The 13,377-nt window shown below is 35.4% G+C and overlaps 2 pseudogenes; one reads left to right on the plus strand and one right to left on the minus strand.

Annotated features, from left to right (window-relative positions):
- Window positions 1–3,932: 3,932 nt before the first annotated feature.
- On the plus strand, window positions 3,933–7,989 carry LOC117927636 (annotated as a pseudogene).
- Window positions 7,990–8,707: 718 nt separating this feature from the next.
- Window positions 8,708–12,295, minus strand: LOC117928982 (annotated as a pseudogene).
- Window positions 12,296–13,377: the final 1,082 nt, after the last annotated feature.

Below are 13,377 nucleotides of genomic sequence, written 5' to 3' on the forward strand. Positions count from 1 at the left end.
TAATTCTAAATAGAATCTTAATACTTAATAGTATTAAATATTAGGTTGTTTGTTTTTGTAGTATTTTATTTCTATTAAGTATTAAAAAGTAAAAAAAACCATTGTGTTATTTTTTCTATTTAGAAAAAGCCACATATTTTGGCTTTTTCTATTTAGTAAAAAGTTTATAATAAGTCATGAAAAAGTAAAAAAACAAACAACCTAAATTTTAAAACTAAATGGTTTTCAGCAAAAAGCCAAAAAAACAAACACCACCTAAGTGATGGAAGAAGAAGAAAGAAAGGAGAGGGAGAGAGAGGGAGAGGGGGAGAGAGAGAGAGAGAGAGAGAGAGAGATGGCTTCATAAAAATTCAAAAAAAATATGATTAGGTAGCTGGAATTTGTAGAGCGTGATAGGGAGGGTGTACCAGAAGCGGAGAATAGCGTAATATAAACGCTAGCCGCTCCCATTGTTCACTTCCATATGGTCTCACCTTCCCTAATTATTAATTCTTTTTTTTTTCTTTTTTAATTTTAAAATATGGGTATTTTTTTTAATTTAAAAAGACGGATATTGGGTGGTGGTTGCCAATTTGTACAACATTTGTTTGTTTTTTTAAATTTTAAAATTTAACCAAATTTATTTTACATATTTTTTTTCTTTAAAAAAATATGGAATTAAGCACCTTATTTTTTTAGGCTCAAAATTTTTTCTTTTAGTGTAGGCTATTGTACCATGTTGGCAATGCTATTATTTTTTTTCCCCTAATTTTGAAATATGGATATTTTTTAATTTAAAAAGATGATATTATTATTTAACCATTTAAGTTGAATTTAAGTTAAATTATATTTAAGTTATTGATTTAAAATTTATTATTTAATTTTTATTTTAAGTGTTAGGGTTGTTTAATAATATTTAATTTAAAAATTATTTTAAATTATCAAATTAACATATTTATCCTTATAAATTATAATTAGGGTAAAAATCAATGGTTGAGTAACAAAAAAGGTAGTGAAATAATAAAAAAGATGATGAAGATGATTGGGATAAATAAAGATAAAATGATAAAATAAAAATGTAGACTTAAAAATAAATTAATTTTTTTACTTATCATTTTGAACTATTTGTTGCTTTAAATCATATCATTAAATTATTTTATTAAATATACTTAATTCATTTAATGACTTAAATTTAGTTATTAAATCATTTTAAATTATTAAGTTGGTTTATCAAACACCCACTAATTATTGGTCTTTCGAAGTTTTAGTCTTTGTCTAGATGCTCGTTCAAAATTAAAAACCTTTTTTTTGTATAAAGTTCAATTAAAAAAAAAAATTGTGATTGTCTTTGAAAATGAAAATTGAATTTGGTATTTTCTTATGGTGAGGTTGATGGTATTGTCTCGTGCTCTAGCAATGCTATCAGCTTTTCCCAATATTAAAAATAGCTAGATACTTTTGTTTGGATCTAGTTTTTTTTTTAATTATTAAATCTTTTTTAAAAAAAATAAATAAAAAAATAAAATAAAAACCCTCTCTTTTTAAAAGATTGATAAAATCAAAATTTTTTGAATTTTTTAAAGTCACAATTTTATGTTTTATAAAAGCCTAGTTGACTATAAGAATTTTTTTTTTTAATGGTATTGTGTGGATGTTGTTGAATCATGGGGGATATGTTAGTGTATGATAACTCATATTCCCATTTTGGATTGACTTATGAAAAATCAAACCCCCTTTTCCAAATTTTCAATTCAATAAGAGCATGATTATGTATTTGAATAATTTTTCTCAAAAGACTTTTTGACTTCAAGAATTCTTTTTATGGTGCACATTCATTGCCATTGTATCTTGAAAGATAACCCAATACTATCACAAAGTCATATCCACAATTTGTATTTACTCATAAAAATTCTACCACATGTTTGAATGATTTTTCTTAAAGGGGTTTTTTAATCAAAGACAATTTTTGTGGTGCAATAGTTGCCTTTTTTTTTTTTTTTTTTAAATCACAATTTTGTTATTTAAAATATTGGTCAAAAGTAAGGAATTATTGATATAAGGTAAGAAAATTAAGTGTCTGTTTGACCGTATAATTTAAAAATAATTTTATGTTTTTAAAAATAAAATATTATTTTAAAATTTTTTTAACATTGTTTGACCGATGTTTTTCCAAATCAAATTTTAAAAGAAAAATGAAATAGAGAATAAGTAGATGTTGTTTTAACAAATTTTAAAAATAAAAGAAAAACATTGACTTATTTAACCATGTTTTTGAAACATATGTTCAAACAAGCTCTAATATTTTTATAATAATGTAAAATAAGAAGAGAAAATGAAAATACGGCCACCGCTCACTTTGAATGGTGATAAATAATTAAAAATTAATAATAATAATCCTAAGTTTTATTCTTTCAAAAGAAAAAAAAAATGTTATTTCTCTCTTTATTTAGGGGTTATTTGATTAAAAAGAATAAAATTATCCCTAATTTGTAAAACTAATTCTCTACTTTTTCACTCTAAAAAATATTTATTTTTGACAAAAATATCTTAATATTTTTCTTACAAAAATAATTTCTTCCGTTAAAATATGAATGTAAATAATCAAAATATTGAAGGATATTTATATATAAAATGAGTTACTTTTCAATTTTTTTTAAAAAAGAGGAAAATTAGTTTTTGTGGACAAACCCATATGAATAAACCAACTTAGAATTAGAATATTTTGTATTTTGATAAATATTTACAAAATTTTTATATATTAGTATAGTAAATATATTGTCCTTTCTTAATTTAATATCATAAATAGTAATAGTAAATATATACATCAATCTTATCAAATTAGTTGAATAAATTGTTATAGTAAATATATGCATCAATCTTATCAAATTAGTTGAATAAATTATTATCGATTAGAATATTTTTGTATTTTAATAAAACATCATTTTCAATATTATAAAATTTTAAATACACGCTACCATGAATATAACTATCGAAAAAGAAAGAAGAGAAATTAATAAATATGGAAAATAGGATTCTTCAACCAAAATAGAAAGACCTAATCAACATGTGGCTGGGGGGGTTGGGGACAAGACACTTTCTGAGGGGTCCACGTCAGCGCAATAATTATAGCAACCAAAGAAGAATGAACAACGTGGCATGAGGGTTTGGTGGGTTAAGACTGACACGTGGCGAAAAAGCCAGCGTGGCGTGGGAGTGGCGCCAGCCGAAAAAATGAGTATATTGGGTGGAACCGTGGAAGGTCAGGGCCATAAGCATTGCAGCCGAACAAGGATGGCCAACGTGGCATGAGGCATAGGTGGGCCCACTATTGCCACGCGGCCAAATTTGCCAGCGTGGAGAGAGAGTGGACACCAGCTGGCAAAAGAAAAGAGGAGTGGAGCTTTATAGTAATTGGGTGGAAGATGTAGAAGGTATCTGACCAGCCTGTCTGGTAATGGCGGCAGGTCACATGATTCCTTTCTCTTCCATTTGTTTGCTCACAGCTGGCGTCCTCCACAAAACGACAACGTTTTGTCCCCCTCATTTCTCACACTCATTTTTAAATTCTAGAATTTCACCAAATCACCCTTGTTATATACATACATACATATATATATATATATATATATATATTCCCACACACATAGTTTTGGATATTCCATTTATTTATTTTTATCCATTTTACCATTTTCTTTATTTACATTTTAAAAAATTAAAAATAAAAATAACTATTTTTGTTGTGTTGTTAATTTTTTTATTTGAAAATTATATTTTGAAAATATTTTTATTAAAAAAATAATTTTAATAATTAATCTACTTCCCACGTAATATTTAAGGAAAAATTATTTTTTATCTAAATTATTAGATGAAAAAATAAATTAAAAAAATAAAAACAGAAATTTCCCATTTAAATATATATATATAAACCCACTTTTCAAAACCCAAAACCCAAACCCAAAACGGTCCAAAAGAGACACCTCTGTCTCTCCCCCCCTGCTTCCTCTCTCTCTCTTTTTTCTTCTTCTTCCCAACGCGTATTCACTCGGTTTTCGTGTTCCCGCGGCCTACTCTGACGTCTGAACCCCATTTTCTCTCTCTCTAAAACCTCTCTCTCCCAGCTCTGGAGAAACCAACTGAGCAAGAGCCTCTGTTTTCTATCTTACAATGGCTAAATCAAAGAAAGTCTGTTACATCTCTGTGCCTTCACAAATAATCAACTCTCTTTCTTCTTCCTCCCTTCAGTCTCTGCTTGTCTCCCCCAAGAAGTCCTCCAGGAGCTCAAGCAAGTTCTTTTCTTTCTTGTTCAAGAACCCAAGGCTCTGGTTCCTTGCTTTCTTCTTTTGGCTTCATAGCCATGCTGAAAATGTGGTTCAATCTCGAGCCTTTGATCCCCTTCTCGCCAAACCCTTGTGGTATTACCCAGTCCCAGGGGATAGTCTCTGCTGGGTCGTTGAGTTCTCATCTGGGTGTTAAGGAAGATGGGGAAAAGAGTGAGTTCTGGGAGCAGCCTGATGGGTTGGGGTACAGACCGTGTTTGGAGTTCAGCAAAGAGTATAAGAAGACGAGCCTGGAGATTGTGGAGGACAGGACCAAGTATTTGATGGTGGTAGTCTCAGGTGGGATGAATCAGCAGAGGAATCAGATAGTTGACGCCGTTGTGATTGCCAGAATTCTCGGCGCTGCTCTGGTTGTTCCCATCCTGCAAGTCAACGTCATTTGGGGTGATGAAAGGTAAAGAAGAAGAACACTGAACAGCACATCTTTCCTTTGATTTTTTTTTCTTTCAACCATAATTCTAAGTTTGTTTGATTCAAGCATCTATTACCATTTTGATTCAATTTATCAAACACCCGTTTTCAATGCCTTCATAGTTAGTACCATTTTTTGGTTTAGTTTCATGATTGTTTGTCATTTTGGCTCAATGAATCCAATTATTTCATTGTGGTTCAATCCACAAAATGCCCATTTTTGCATTATAGCTAATCCCAATTAACTCTGTTCAGTTCTTTGACTGTTTCATAGATGTGATTGCTTATTTGGTTTTTCCCCTTTTGTTCTTTTGTTGTTTGGGTTGTAGTGAATTTCTGATATATTTGATATGGAGCATTTCAAGAGAGTTCTGGCCAATGATGTGAGAATAGTTTCATCATTGCCGTCCACGCATCTGATGTCAAGGCCTGTAGAGGAGAAGAGAACGCCACTTCATGTCTCTCCTCAATGGATCCGTGCACGGTACCTCAAAAGGGTAAGGGCCATTGCTTCCTTTTCCTTTTCTCCTTTGAAGTATCCACTTTGGCTTCTTCTTGGATGATTTCATGTGAACCGTTGATATAGTAAGTAAAGCAGAAAATGTAGGAGAGCAGACAAGAGGTCCTTAATGGTGTTAGTTTGTGATTAGGCATAAATGGCCCACAATTCAATATTGGTATCATAGAGCCTGAGCTTTGTTGTGGGCCTTGTTGGCGTTGTTGCCTCAGGTGTATTTTGAGCTCTAGAAAAGTTGTATTCTGGTAGTTAGGGAAACATTGAATTGGTCGAGTCTCAAGCCGCCATCCATGTTTTACTGAATTTTCAGTTTCAGTAATATGGGGGGACAGTTAAGAGTTTGAGCTGTTGAAATGGTTCTATTTTTGTAATGGACTTGATCAGCTTATGGGCTGTCTGTTTCAGTCATTGGTTAAATTCTTGTAGTTAGTAAATGTTTGTAGCTGGTGGATGGATTGTCCTTTTCAGAGGAATAATTTTCCTAGAAAATTTCCAGTCAAAGTTTCTATCAGTAAAAGATTTTGCTGCTGCTTAAAATAGTAATATTTTTATTCATTTAGAAGTTATGGTGATGTTATTCTGTTGGTTTCTGCAGCTTAGGAGGGAAGGGGTTTTGCTTCTACGCGGGTTGGATTCAAGGCTTTCTAAGGACCTCCCTTCTGATCTTCAGAAGCTTCGATGCAAGGTATTTGTGGGGTTTCATTTTAGTTTTGATGTTCAATTTGTTTGATATTCATGCCTTTCTATTGGGAGAACCTAGGGCTTGCAGAGCCAAAGAACTTCATAATTGGGACGAGCACAGAATATTTTCTGGAATTCTGAAAATGTCTTAGATTTTATACAACAATCCCTTATCATCATAAGAATTTCCTGTTTATTGCAAATATTTCTCAATAATTCATGAGAGTCTAGCTTTATCCTAGCAAGCAGTGTTCTTCCCTTCATATTTTCCTGATTTTGTTCTTGTTCTTTACCTCATCTTGCTTGATATAGGTGGCTTTTCATGCATTGAGGTTCTCGCAGCCATTTTGGAACTCGGTAACAACTGGCAGAGAGGATGAGGAGCAAAGACCTTACCTTGCCCTTCATCTACGAATGGAAAAGGATGTATGGGTGAGAACAGGTTGTCTTCCTGGTTTGAGCTCTCAGTATGATGAGATAATAAACAATGAGAGAAAACTAAGACCCGAGCTCCTAACTGCTAGATCAAACATGACTTACCATGAAGAAAGCTTGCAGGCCTCTGCCCCTTAAACGCCTTGGAGGTTACAAGGTCAGAATTTAACTCAATTCTCTGATATGTTGATATATATATGCCCTACCAAGTGCTTGGTTTTTTGTTTATAGTTTTGTAGTAGACTGAAATGTTTGTTTGGATTCATATGTTGTATGTTTTAGGCTGCTTAAAGCTCTTGGAGCTCCAAAAAGTGCAAGGATATACTGGCTGGGGGGCAACCATTCGGTGGGGAAGAAGCTTTGCTGCCATTAACCGAGAGTTTCTAATTTCTACAATAAGGAGGACCTGGCCTTGCTGGTGAACTAGAGCCATTTTCAAAGAAAGCCTCCTTCATGGCTGCCATTGACTATATTGTTTGTGAGAAGAGTGAATGTTTTCATGCCGTCTCATGGGGAAACATGGCCATGCAATTCAGGTATTGATGCCATCGCCATTATTTTCAGCTCCGACTTATTTGTCACTAATTTCTAGATTGTGGTTAAAGTTAATATTCACAATATGGAAAGATCAAGAGGGAAAAAGAAAACTTGCCAAAAAGATCCAATGTGATTTCAATACCTTCATGAGAACCATCATTTTCAGCTCCAACATATTTGTTGCTGATCTATCAATTGAAGTTGAAGTTAATAATTCACAGGTATGGAAAAGCCAAAAAGGAAAAATAAAACTTGCCAAAAACACCCAACCTGATCAACCAAAAACATATTTGTTCTTTCAATACCTTCTTGAGAAGAACTTGGAGCATATATAATCGTATAACGCTGTCATTTTAGAAGACAAGAGAAGAATTTAAGCTACTACTCCTACTGACTAAAATTTGTTGTTGATGCAGGGACATCGGGCTTATGCAGGTCACAAGAAGTATATAACCCCGAATAAAAGACAGATGATTCCTTACTTTCTGAACTCTCCTCTCCTGAAGCAGAGTTCAACAGGGTTATAATGGAACTGCACCGTGATTCTTTGGTCAGCCAGAGCTCAGGGCTAGCAAAGTTGGAAGGATGTTACAAAGTACCCTGTCCCTGAGTGCATGTGTAATAGTACTTCAAGCACACATTCCATGTTATGAGATAATTGCTACAGCTTCCCACATGATCATACCACGATAGATATCATCATTGGACTGATGAAATCTCTTCAACATGCCCCTGAATCCAAGGTCCCTTGAGAACACAACAGTTGCTCATCTTTTTCAGGCTGATGATGCTTCTAAGGAAGAAGAATGCCGCCTTGGAAGGGCAGTTTTGGATGGCATGCTCTCTCTGCAAGTACACTCTGATATTCATACTTGCATATACATATAGTAATTGTGCTTATCCTTGTATGCATGTCAAGTGAAATCAATCATGCAGCATGTCTTATGGCATATTTTTTTTTTATTCTTTACTTAGGGCTGGGGGTGTTGAGGATAGATATATTTGTGTTCTGCTTCATTCTTTTGTACTGCATCCCTGTTTCACAGGCCAATACATGTATAGTTGTACATGAAAGTATTCTATTGAAATTCATAACATTGGGTTCACAACTTTGTTTTATTTACGAGTTATTTCATTGTAGTACCTAGAACAAAAACCGTTAAAAGTGCATATGAGTTCCAATTTTTCACTTTTTCTTGAAGATGTATTGTCTCAAACAAGACTCCATGATATTAGTATATCCCAAGAATTTTTCATCTTGCATCCAGTTCGCTTCTCAAGTACAGAGGTATGCACATTGAAATGTGCAGAAATTGGTTTGAGTTGAGTGGAAACAGGTATTGTACAGCCAGAAACTAGTGGGAAGCACATGCTTTTGCTGTAGTTTCAGGTATGCTGTGTTTGCTACTTGATTGCTAAAATGTCAGGGGAAGAAGAGAAAATTACCCGAAAATCTAGCTGCGACCACTTCAATCCCACCTGTTATCACTTATCAGTACTTTTCCCCCTGTTTTCTGCATTTTTCAATGCTAAACCCATCTAATTCTAGGCTTTCACATTCATATTCCACCCCTGAACCCCTACAAGGCCATCAGGAACTTGAATCAGGAACTGGCATGAGAGGTAAGATTTATTTATTTGTTCTTTGGGCATGTTCACGCTATATGCATGGATTTTTCTTGTTTTTGTACTTCTTTCCCTTTGATGTCTAAATGCCCTGTTTCAGTTTTTTTGCAGGTTTAGTTTCTGTTTCAGACATGGCATGACTTTTTGAACATTGTAAGTAAATAATTTAGATTTCATAAGATTCGAGAAACTACCTTCCATTGAGGCAAAAAACAGGGTAAGAATGTTGGAAGTTCTCGAGACATGGAATCTAGATATGCTTATTTATATAGCTATTTTATGATACAGTGTAGCATCATAAATTAGATAGAGATGCTATTAGGAACTCCCATTCCTGTGACCCCTGGTTTTGAGAATGGCTTCAAGAGTTCATATGGAACAACCCCGGCTCCAGTTCTGTTCTTCAGGTTCAAATTGGTGTTCCTCCCATCAATGATCCCCTCAAGCTCCTTCAATCTGCCATTGAACCGTTCAAAATGCAGCCTTTATGATTGGGTTTTCTGTCCAAGATGGCTCCATCTGGTCACCGAGGTACTCCTCATCTGGTGAATGACTCGACAGAACATCCAAAACTGCCATCACCTTTGTTGCTTGAATCTGTGAAGGGAAGCACTTTAACAAGGCAATTTCTGGCTTATGCAGAAAGTTCTTGAATTCCTCATCTGATGGGTCCTCAGTTGGCATGTTGGTTCGAGCTATTGTGGGCCAATTAGGAAAGTACCCGGCATATACATATTGACCGAAGTTCACAGCTGCATGGTGCCCTGCTGTGACCCAGATTATGGTTGTTAAAACATGGATTAGATCTTCTGGGGTTTTCATGACAGGCCACCATGGCTCATCCTTCTTGTCTGCATGCCCTTTGGTTCGAACTTCTGTCCACCAAGCTTGTAGCTCCTTATCAGACTCAACCAAGCTTGGGTCTGGGTAGTAGTGGTTCACATAGTCCCTAACCCACTGCTTGATGGCATCCCAAAGGACTAGACCATCGTTGGCAAAAGGGTAATCCTTAATGGTGAGCTTCAGCCCATGCTCAGCTGTTGGATCCTCAACTGCCATTCCCCTGAAAGAAAAGGACAAATTCTGATTCAGAGGTAACCAAATAGAGTACAATATCTTTTATCATATCCTTGAAACTGTCTCCTATACCTTCGGATCAGGTCAGCAGGCAAAGCTTCCATGTCAAATCTCCAGAGCTGGTCATAGGCAGCAGAACTGAGCTCAATGGCATACTTGCCCGGCGAGAAGCAGCTCTCAATGATTCCACCTGCATTTATGAGGCTTTCCCGAGCAAGAGCATTTATCTCCATTGTGTACCTGAAATGAGGATGCAGGAGTCTATAGATTGGGTGCATAGCGCTTAGTTGCCGGTTAGCTGCAATGATGTATGGCTCAGTACAGCAGTGAGTCCTTAGCCTGCAAAAAATACAATCCCAACCAAGTGGTATCAACTTGTTCTGATTGTTGAATTGGTAAAAGCCCGGTTTAGACAATGAGCAGAGTCTCAAATCATTTTACCAGTGAACAACAAGCTGGTGATAACCAGAGTCGTGAGCACAAACATGAGCTTTGGCCAGCCTCCATAGCCAGCAACTCGTGCCATCCCAGCCTGGTGTGAACACTTGCTTCCACTGGGGCTTGTCACCAACTGGCAGCCTAGTTAGCTCAATTGCAAGAGGCCTCAATGTGCCATCCATGGTTAGGAAGAACAGAGTTCGAGATCCATACAATGTAGTCCCTTCAATCTCCCTCACTTTGCTCACATAAGGTAAGAGAAGGTCATGATAATCCAATATGAACATCTTCTTCTGTTTCAAGGCCTGCAGTGACACACAACAGCAGAACCAGTTCTTCAAACCCCCTTAAGATCTTACTCATACAAAGCCCTAAAACCCAGCTAAACGCAAAATGGGGTCCAACTAAACAAGCTTACAAGGGAGTAGAATGGGCGTTACCTCATCAATAGTCATGACCCCTTTGATCTCTCTCTCGATCAGTTTTGCTGTGATCAATGATTCTGGAGGACCATAGATCTCAGGATCCAGTTTACTCTTCAAGGGTCACTCCTGCATGAGAAGGCATGGACCATAGGCTTGAATTCATGTGAATTGATCGGGAAAAATGGATTGTTTGGACTCTTATCTCCTACTACATTACTCGTGCGTTTGACAGAATGAACATACTGTAACCAACTGAAGGCTATACGGGTTGAGACCAGCAAGAGTCTGCCGAGAAAACTCCTCATCCCTGAACCAAGCAAATTTATCTCCTGCAACAGAAGAACACTGATTCACCAAGGACTCGATCCATCTCAAGAAAAAGGAGAGGAAGCGAGGAAGTGATCAGGCATACTGTCGATCATTGCAGGGGTTTCAAAGAGCAAAATATCTCCTTCTCCTTCAGCTATGGTCTTCACCAGTCTTGGGATGATTGACTGAAAGAAGTTCTTGCTCTTGGGCAGGGGGACTCCTTCTTGAAACAGTAAGTCTATGGCAGTGAAGTACGGAAATCCAAGGTGTGGATCCAGCAGCATGATCTCCACCTGAGGCAGCAGCGCGTGCAGCACTGATTTCAGCGTCTTTGTCGAGAATGTCATCTGCTTCACTTCTTCAAACGCTTCATCCCTTGGCAGATGCACACTGCTGCTTCTTGTATCCGACAACAGGTCTACATCAATCAGCTCAAAACTTCAAATAAATTGATCGGCAAAACATAATACATAAATAATACCACCCATTACATACCTTTCTTGCAACTAGGACGCCCGGTTCTGCATCTCCTAGGGTAAGGATGATCCTGTCCGCCAAGAATAGGTCGGGCAAGATCCTTACTATCATCAGGCTCCCCAAGGTCATTGTAAGTGTCGTAATCATAGATCCTATCAGACGTCTTGCGTTCTCCCTTTCCATTTCCGTGCAGATTCTCCCACTCTATCTCCCTTAGCTTCTTCAACCCGCTGGGTGTATCGTCCGGCAAGTAAGACTATTTCATAATTCATGCACAAACATGCATTAAAATCTATAAAATACACTTCCATGCATGTCATATACCCCTTTTTTCTTTTTAATATTGTTGTTACTCAAAATGATTAGTTGCAAGTTTCAATCCAAAGTTAAGTGGGCTTAGAAGCCGAACATGAAGCTAAAGTTAGGATGGGCCTCAGGCTACTGAAACTTGCCTCCCCTAACTAAGGCTAGTCGTAGTCTAACTCAAGCCTAACTTGACTTAATTTGTTTATGTTCCTAAAACTAATTGATGATTCTCAAGGTTAAAAATCTGTTAGAGCGATTACATGAATAAAAGGAATTACGTAAAGAGATATTAAGAGCATATAAGATCTCGTTGGTGAAGAAGATTCTTCCAGTAGGGAGGGTTGTAAACAGTCGGGTCGGGATTGGCACTTTTAGCTTGAGTTTTAGTGGGCCTAGGTCCCCCTTAATTAACCAAAAAAAACGGAAATATATAAGGGGAGATTAAAAAGATATAAAACCTTCTTGGTGAAGAAGATTCTCTTCTTAGGGTTATCAAACTTGGAATGAACCCATGAGTTGCAATTGATATGAATGGGTCCATTGGGTAGTCCATCAAGTACTATGTTGTTGAGGAACATCTCCTTGTGGTGTTCATTCTCTACCAAAATTGCACCAACCTCTCCAAAACCTGCAGGAACTGTGAATTCACTCTCATATATCACCTCCTCCTTTTCATGCCTCACTTTGTGGGCATACCCCTTGATTGTTCCCCTCTCCAAGCCCGTCCCTATTTAAATTAATATCACAAATAATTATAAAAATAAAAAATATATATTTATATATATATATATATATATATATATATATATATATATATAGAGAGAGAGAGAGAGAGAGAGAGAGAGTGGGGTAGAGCCAATATATATATATAGAGTGTGTGTGTGTGTGAGAGAGAGAGCTCCCAATTATATATATAGAGTGTGTGTGTGAGAGGCTATAGTTGTTTTCCCTCTATATATATATATCACTACAAGAAAAAAGATATATGGTGACATTTATAATAAGTCACTATAAACATAGGGTGTCACTACAATATAGCGTCACCTTATCCACTGACACCATAGAGGGTATCAATTGGTGACATATTTCGAAGTGACACCAAAGCAGATAAATGGTGACACATTCAGAAGTGACATCATATATTTTTAGTGATGCTTAATTTGATATAGAGTTGTATGAGATATATAAGGTGTCATATTAAATGCATCATCTTTGAGTTATGGTGTCACGTTAAATGTATCACCTTTAATGGAAGGTTTGGAAGGTTATTTTAAGGACATGAAACCCTAGGTAGCGACAAAGGTAGTGGACAGTTTCTCTAGGGACCTAGAAATTTCATTTAATGAAAATAAGTTTCAGAAATTTTTCTTAAAATAAAACAACCTAATTATTATTATTTATAAAATAATTCAAAACATTAGGGCCTATTTAGTTTCTATTTTTCAAAATTGTTATGGAAAATAGTTTTTTATAACAGTTTTTAAGAATAATTTTTGGAGTTTTCATAAAAAAGAAAAAAAAAATTGTGTTTTGAATTGAATTCTGGAAAATAGTTTTTGTTAAAAAAAAAACATGTTTTGTTGAGTTGATAAAAAGGTTTTTATAATAAGTAAAACAAAAAAACATGTTTGAAAGTTGTTTCTTTTAATTAATAAAGTATTTTCTTCCATTGACTTGATATTATAAATATACAAATAATTTTTATATGCACAATTCATTTAAATTAAAAAAAAAATTATTCTATTTTAAAATTTTTACATCACTTTTAATTTTCTTAAATAAATGATGACTTTGTAACCATGTGTAAGTATATTAATTTCAA

This window comes from Vitis riparia, chromosome 13, assembly GCF_004353265.1.
Source record: "Vitis riparia cultivar Riparia Gloire de Montpellier isolate 1030 chromosome 13, EGFV_Vit.rip_1.0, whole genome shotgun sequence".
Taxonomy (NCBI): Eukaryota; Viridiplantae; Streptophyta; class Magnoliopsida; order Vitales; family Vitaceae; genus Vitis; species Vitis riparia.